The 6,561-nt window shown below is 49.8% G+C and overlaps 1 long non-coding RNA gene across 1 annotated transcript; it reads left to right on the forward strand.

The window, feature by feature from the left end:
• The first annotated feature begins 690 nt into the window (after positions 1–690).
• On the forward strand, positions 691–2,530 carry LOC144329978 (uncharacterized). The gene is made up of 2 exons (XR_013395752.1): positions 691–951; positions 2,281–2,530. It is a non-coding gene; the product is annotated as an uncharacterized LOC144329978 (long non-coding RNA).
• The last annotated feature ends 4,031 nt before the right edge of the window (positions 2,531–6,561 follow it).

Here is a 6,561-nt window from a genome sequence, read left to right on the forward strand (position 1 = left end):
TGGCACTGGGAACGCAGGTGGCCATGTTGGCCTGGGGGAGATGCCAACTAGCCCTATGAGACCAGGTCTAGAGAGAGGGGCATGGTCCAGACCAGAGCTGTCCCATAGAACTATAACGGGACTGGGCATGGTGGCCCATGCCTGTAATCCCAACACTTTGGGAGGCCAAGGCAGAAGGATTGCTTGAGCCCAGGAGTTTGAGAACAGCCTTGGGCAACATAGTGAGACCTGGTGTCTACAAAAAAATTCAAAAAATAGCTGGACCTGGTGGTGGCATGTGCTTGTAGTGCTAGCTACTCAACAGGCTAACCTTGGAGGATCACTTTGAGCCCAGGAGGTTGAGGCTTCAGTGAGCATTGATCTCACCCACTGTACTCCAGCCTGGCAACAGAGTGAGATCCTGTCTCCAAAAATTAAAAACTGAGTAGATAGGTGTCCTGGTGGCATGATGGGTCCTGGGTCCCCTCCCAGATCTGTGACCTAGTACAGGTGACTTTTCCTCTGGACCTCTTTCCCTATCTGAGTGAGAAAAGGGCGGTGGGGAGGCAGGTCTTTGAGTCTAAGTGGTGTAGAAGCCGTGTCTGAAAAGCCATACTCAGGGCTCCAAGTCCAGCACACAGCCCCAGTAGGGCCTGGTGGGGTGGCCAGTGGGGCACAAGCATGAGGTCCCAACCTCCTTCCCTCTTTGCCCACTCTCAGACCAAGGAGTTCATCTTCTCGGAGTTGCTGGCCAACCTGTCCTCATGTGGGGACCAGAGCACGCTGATGGAGGAGTTGGCACAGTAGGCACAGCGGTGCAATGAGATGCTGTGCACACACCATGTGCTGAAGGAGGCACCTGGCATCATCGGAGACATCAACACGACCATCAGCATGACCACCATCAGCACGCCCATGGGGGCCTGTGGACAACTCGTGGCTGCAGGTGCAGAGCATCCCAGCCGGATGCAGGTACCAGGGCTGGCCCCCACAGCCCCAAAGCCTCCCAGCCTGCATGACTGAAGCTGTGGGCTCTTGGAACAGGCTCCATGCCCAAGCTGGCAGACGTGGGTGCTCTCTGGAGCTGTCAGAGAGGGCAGAGAGCTCGTGGTTTACGGTGTAGGTGCTGGGAACTTGGAGGGGGTTGTATATGGGGCTGGACTCTGAGGCTGCCAGAAGCCTAGGAACGTCATCCTGGGCACGCTGTACCTGTCGTGCAGTCTGAGCCATGCTGCCAGGGCAGGGCATCCAGCTCCCAGCCTGGGAGTGCCGAGAGCCGAATCCACTGCAGAGCAGGGGTGATAGGGTCCCACCTCCTCTGTCTGTCAGCAATCCAGTGGCGATCTAGGATAAAATCTTGAGAGTCCCATACACATGGTTATCCCACAACACACCTCACAGGCCAGGCAGGAACACACAGCCCCCTTCCCTCCCTCCCAGGTACCATCATAGCTGCTAGCGTGTGACTGAAGGCAGGGTCTCTGGCCCCCACTGAGGCACTACCACAGGCCAGTGGGCTCATGCACCTTGGCCTGTTGCTCCTAGGGGTTGCCTGTGCTATTCAGCCAAGAGGACCACAGTGCCTGCTGGCCCAGCTGAGCTCTGCCTAGCGAGCCCACCCACCTCCCCTCCCACGGACAATCCCTCTTACGCTTTTCCCAGCAGGAAAGGCCCAGCCTCACCTATGTGACCTGTGGACCCCACAACCAGCTGAGGCTCCCCTCTTAGACTTATAAGTCTATGGCCAGTGGCATCTGGCTGCCAACACTCCCTTCCTCCCCCAGGGTCCCTTCAGAGGGTCCTGGGCTTTCTGACCACCCAGAGGGGGCTCTGGCGCTCACTCCAGTCATCCATCCCTTTTAGCTTCACCAACCTGGGTCAAGCAGTGTTCCTTCTCTATCAGGCCTGGTGGCTGTTGGGTGAGGCACCCCAAGGTAAGAGGTGGCCCTGGGCCAGTGGTTTGGAAGGCAGGGTGACCAGAGAAGAGGGAAACCCAAGGGGGCTGAGTATTGGTCTGAACTGTGGGTGCAGTGCCTGGGTGCTGTGGGAGAGGCCAGTGTGTGTGGGCTGGGGAGGGCCGCCGCAGTCCCCATGTACTACCTGTGAAGCTCCAGTTCCTCCCTTCTTCTTCCTCCCCTTTCCCTTCCAGTCCCTCTTTCCAGGAACCTTGCCACACCTGCACGCTCCCCTCCGCGGCCCTCCCACAGCTGCCGCAGCACGCCCGTGCTCTGTGCTTGCCTCACCAGCTCTCTGCTCACTTTTCTCTCTCCTGTTTTCTCTCTGCTTCTCTCCAACTGCCAGCTGATCGGGTCAGGAAGTTCATCCGGACCAGAGAGCCCCAGCCCCACTTCGACCTTTAAACAGATCCTCCTCTTCTCAGAGGCCTCCCTTTCCAAGCCTGCCTGGGTGAGTGTCCTGTGACTTGACAGTGGCTCCCCAGCCCAAAGCCAGCCCCCTTTATCTGTGACTCAGTCTGTTGTAGTGCTGAGCTGACACATCCAGGTGTGATGTTGCTGAAACGTTGTGCCCCTTCTGTGGCACGCCCTGCCCTGTTCTATAAATATCTATAAATACTCATATATATATATGCGCACGCGCGCACACACACACACACACACACACACACACACACACCCCTACACATGGCCGACCGCCTCACCTCTAGCGCTGGGAATCAGTCACCGTGCTGTCCTTGTGGAGTCTTGTGGCCCAACAAGAGGAAGCTGTCCCCTGACATTGCCTCTCAAAAGTGCGCCACCTCCAGTGAGCCTCCCTGTCATGCCCGGCCTGTGGACAACCAGCCCCCACCATCCCTCCCACCCCCCAACAGGCATGGGGGCGCTGTGCAGGCAGCTGTGTGGACTGACAGTCTCTACCAGTCCTGCTGTCCCTCGGCTGAGAATCAAACCCATTTCTGGATGACAGGGAATGTGTCCTCTGCTGGCTGTGTTCTCTGTGGAGCTCAGTGGAGGGAAAAGGCCAAGCCATTTCTAGGGTGCTGTTGGGAGCAGTGAAAAGGCCACACCCTTTCCAAGGGACACTTTTCCTAGAAAGCCCCTGGAGCTTAGGTGAAGCCAGCTCTGGCCACTAGAGAGCAGAGCCATGAACTCAGCCTGGAGGAGTCTGCGGGGCAGCAGGCACTCTGGAGGGACAGATGGAACAGGTCCCCAGGTGCACTGGAGGGACAGACAGAACAGGCCACCAGGTGCAGACAGGCAAGGGAGGCAGCAGGGGCACGGAACGGAAGAAGCCTGGGGTGGATGGAAGTCGGTGCCCTTGGGTGCTGGTGTCTGTCTTCCCGGCCACCGCTAGATGAGGCTTCTGAGCCTGTTGGCTGTCAGGGCTGGACTGTGCCCCATAGGCGCCATGGCAGTCCCCGTGAAATCCACCAGGGTCACCAGGCAGCATACAGGTAACAGGCCTGGAATGTCCCCAACAGCCCAGCAGGACATGCTCAGATACTCAGGGGCTCCTCGTTCAGTGGCACAAACTCCAGGACCCAGTGAGGGAAACAGGAACACACCAGGCTGAGCAGTATGGATACATCTATTTATTCTAAACTGAAAAGCAAAATAAACAGTTGCATCAGCAGGGAGCCACAACCTCATCCCCATCTCCTTCCTCTGTCCTATGCTATCAATAAGTTTCCCAGCCGCAAATAATTATTAGAACCTCCTCCCCATATGCCAGCTCCAACCTCCATGAGGTACAATACAGGGGGTGGCCCTACCCCCCGGAATATACAAAATGTTACACAGATACTATATGTACACTGGGGAAGGGGGGCCACCCCAGCAGCCCGTGCCCTCGCCTGCTCTCCTGTTGGCCCCACTGTCCCACCTCAGCTGCCTCTCTGAATAAGAAGATGGGAACTCCCCTGAGGGAAAAGTTGCTTTGGTGAGAGTAGGGAGGCCATCAGGCCTCCTCCAAACAAACCAGCTCCACCAGCCTCTGGTTCTTCAATAACAATCGTCATCATCCAGAAATTTAAGGACTCAGCCGTGGTCAAGGTGGCAAAGGGTCTGTCTCCCCCCATTAGACAGAGGTCTTGTCTTGCTACCCTAATGGTAAAGGGGTGACTGGGAAGCGGTGGTAGGGACATGGTGGGGGCGGAGACTCCAGTCCCACTTCTCCAGGCTTATGCTGACAGGGGCCTGCTTTTGTTTATTTTTATTTTTATCCCATGACTTATTTTTTAATCCCATGACTTCTTTTTCATAATACTTCTTTTAACTTTTCACAAAACTTTATTCTACTTTTCTTCCACAACTTTTTTGCCACAATTTTTCCACAGCTGATCTACATATTCACATTTTCTAAATATCAGCTTTTGTTTTGGAACTGATTCTTTTTTTTCATTTCTGTAAAACCTATCACGTTTAATCAAATACTTTTAAAATGATTATATATTGCAATCTTTAAATAGGTATTTTCTTTACTTCCTACAGAAATTCAAATTTATTCAGTTGAACTCACACTTTAAAGTTCTATGTTTCTGATAAACTCTAACCTTCTAATGTTGTCTTCTCAGCCAATTGAAGGCTGCCTTATACTGAATGAGGAAGAGAACAAATACTTGGCTGAATGAGGTATTGCAAAAGACTGCATGAACTTTGAAGAAAAACTTAAGTTATTATAATACAATTTCTATTCTTTTTAGCTTTTTTTTTTTTTTTTTTTTGAGACGGAGTCTTGCTCTGCCACCCAGGCTGGGGTGCAGTGGCCAGATCTCAGCTCACTGCAAGCTCCGCCTCCCAGGTTCACGCCATTCTCCTGCCTCAGCCTCCCGAGTAGCTGGGAGTACAGGTGCCCGCCACCTCACCCGGCTAGTTTTTTGTATTTTTTAGTAGAGACGGGGTTTCACCGTGTTAGCCAGGATGGTCTCGATCTCCTGACCTCGTGATCTGCCCGTCTCGGCCTCCCAAAGTGCTGGGATTACAGGCTTGAGCCACCGCGCCCGGCCTTCTTTTTAGCTTTTTTTAAAAAAAATTACAAAATACCTACACAAAGAGTGGTATTTCAGTTAATACAGTACATTTCTTTTCCAGACTGACATTGAGCTTCAACATGCCAGTGTGTGATTTCATCCATAGGTACCTGATGAACACATTATTGTCAAATTGGTTACAGATGCTAAACACTATCTGAAGGTCATTCCTAGTCATTTATATTTATCAGGGTAAAAGTGAAGTGACTTGAACTATAAAAATACCTTTGAAATAATTTATCAATGTATTAGGTAAACCCAGTTTCAGAATTATAAAGAAAAACTGTGAGACCAAACAAGGGAGCTAATTAACAGTGGTATGATTTCTAGCCCAAGGCTCTAAAATAGACAATTTGGAAGAGTCAGTTGAAGTCACAAGGACTAAATATTTGCACCCTTTCAGTGAATACAGGCAAACCTATTATTCCATCTGTAAAATTGTATTATTGTTCTCCTACTAATGTCATATGTATAAAAGTACCATGAGGATGCCAAATGCTAAAAATGGAGATGGTCTAGTAACTAGAAATGCCCACCCCAGGGAGCGCACATACATCTCTCCCTACATCCTAATAAAGTGACGTATTTTGGAACACAGACATTAGAACTTCATGAAGTTGTAGCTGTTGATTCTTTCCCAAGCATCATAAAGTTATGATTTAGGCAATGTATGACTGAAAGAATTCATTCATCATGTACAGACACATTAACATAAATATGGCACAAAATATGCCTCTAACTGAAACCGAGAGGTATAAAAACGTAGTTCACTCTTTGTAAAGAACTTTGTGAGGAAACATAACTCTGTGATTGTATAGACACTTTTCCTCATAATACTTTGACCTTCACAAACAGTAGACTGCACTGCAGTTCGTAAACATTTTAAATTGCATAAACTTCCCCTTGATTTTCAAATGTAGTATAATACTGTCCACTAAAACTGCTTTTTGTTTCAACTAATTACTCTCACATATATTGGTTTATAATAATGGTCATTATTAAAGTGTTTTTCATTCAAAGAAAAGAAGCAAATTCCTGTGTCAGATTAACCAATGTGGTTGAAGAATAGGTATTAGCCAGAGGACTAGATGGTAAAATCAATCTTCTAGCCTCAAAGAAGCTCCATGAACATAGAGGGATGCCAGGTGTCATGCAGCTTTCCTTCACTCGAATTCATTCTTGACTAGAGCCTGTATGCCTGTTCCAGGGACATTTAAACTCTGAAAGGATTTCTTATGATCTTCACTAAATACATTAAGAAGAATGCCACGCAGTGCCCTTTTGTGTACTGGGATATGTTGTCATGTGATTAAAACAGGTAACATGAACTCAGACTTTAAAATGTCTTGTGGATGTGAAGGCTCTAAGCTAGAAAAGATTTTCCACATCCATAGTCAATGATGGGAGCCTTTCATTCCTCAGAAATAATCCCTTTTAGGTCACTGAGAAAGAGTCCAACTGCTGCAGCTCATGCTGCGATATCTTCAGGAGCCCAGAGCGCGTACAAATCCTAAGGGAACTACCATAGTACTGCGCTCATTCCTGGCACCAGAACAAATGAAACACACTCTATCCTGCACACACCTGCCAGAGCA

The sequence above is a fragment of the Macaca mulatta genome, chromosome 7, assembly GCF_049350105.2.
Source record: "Macaca mulatta isolate MMU2019108-1 chromosome 7, T2T-MMU8v2.0, whole genome shotgun sequence".
In the NCBI taxonomy this organism is placed as follows: domain Eukaryota; kingdom Metazoa; phylum Chordata; class Mammalia; order Primates; family Cercopithecidae; genus Macaca; species Macaca mulatta.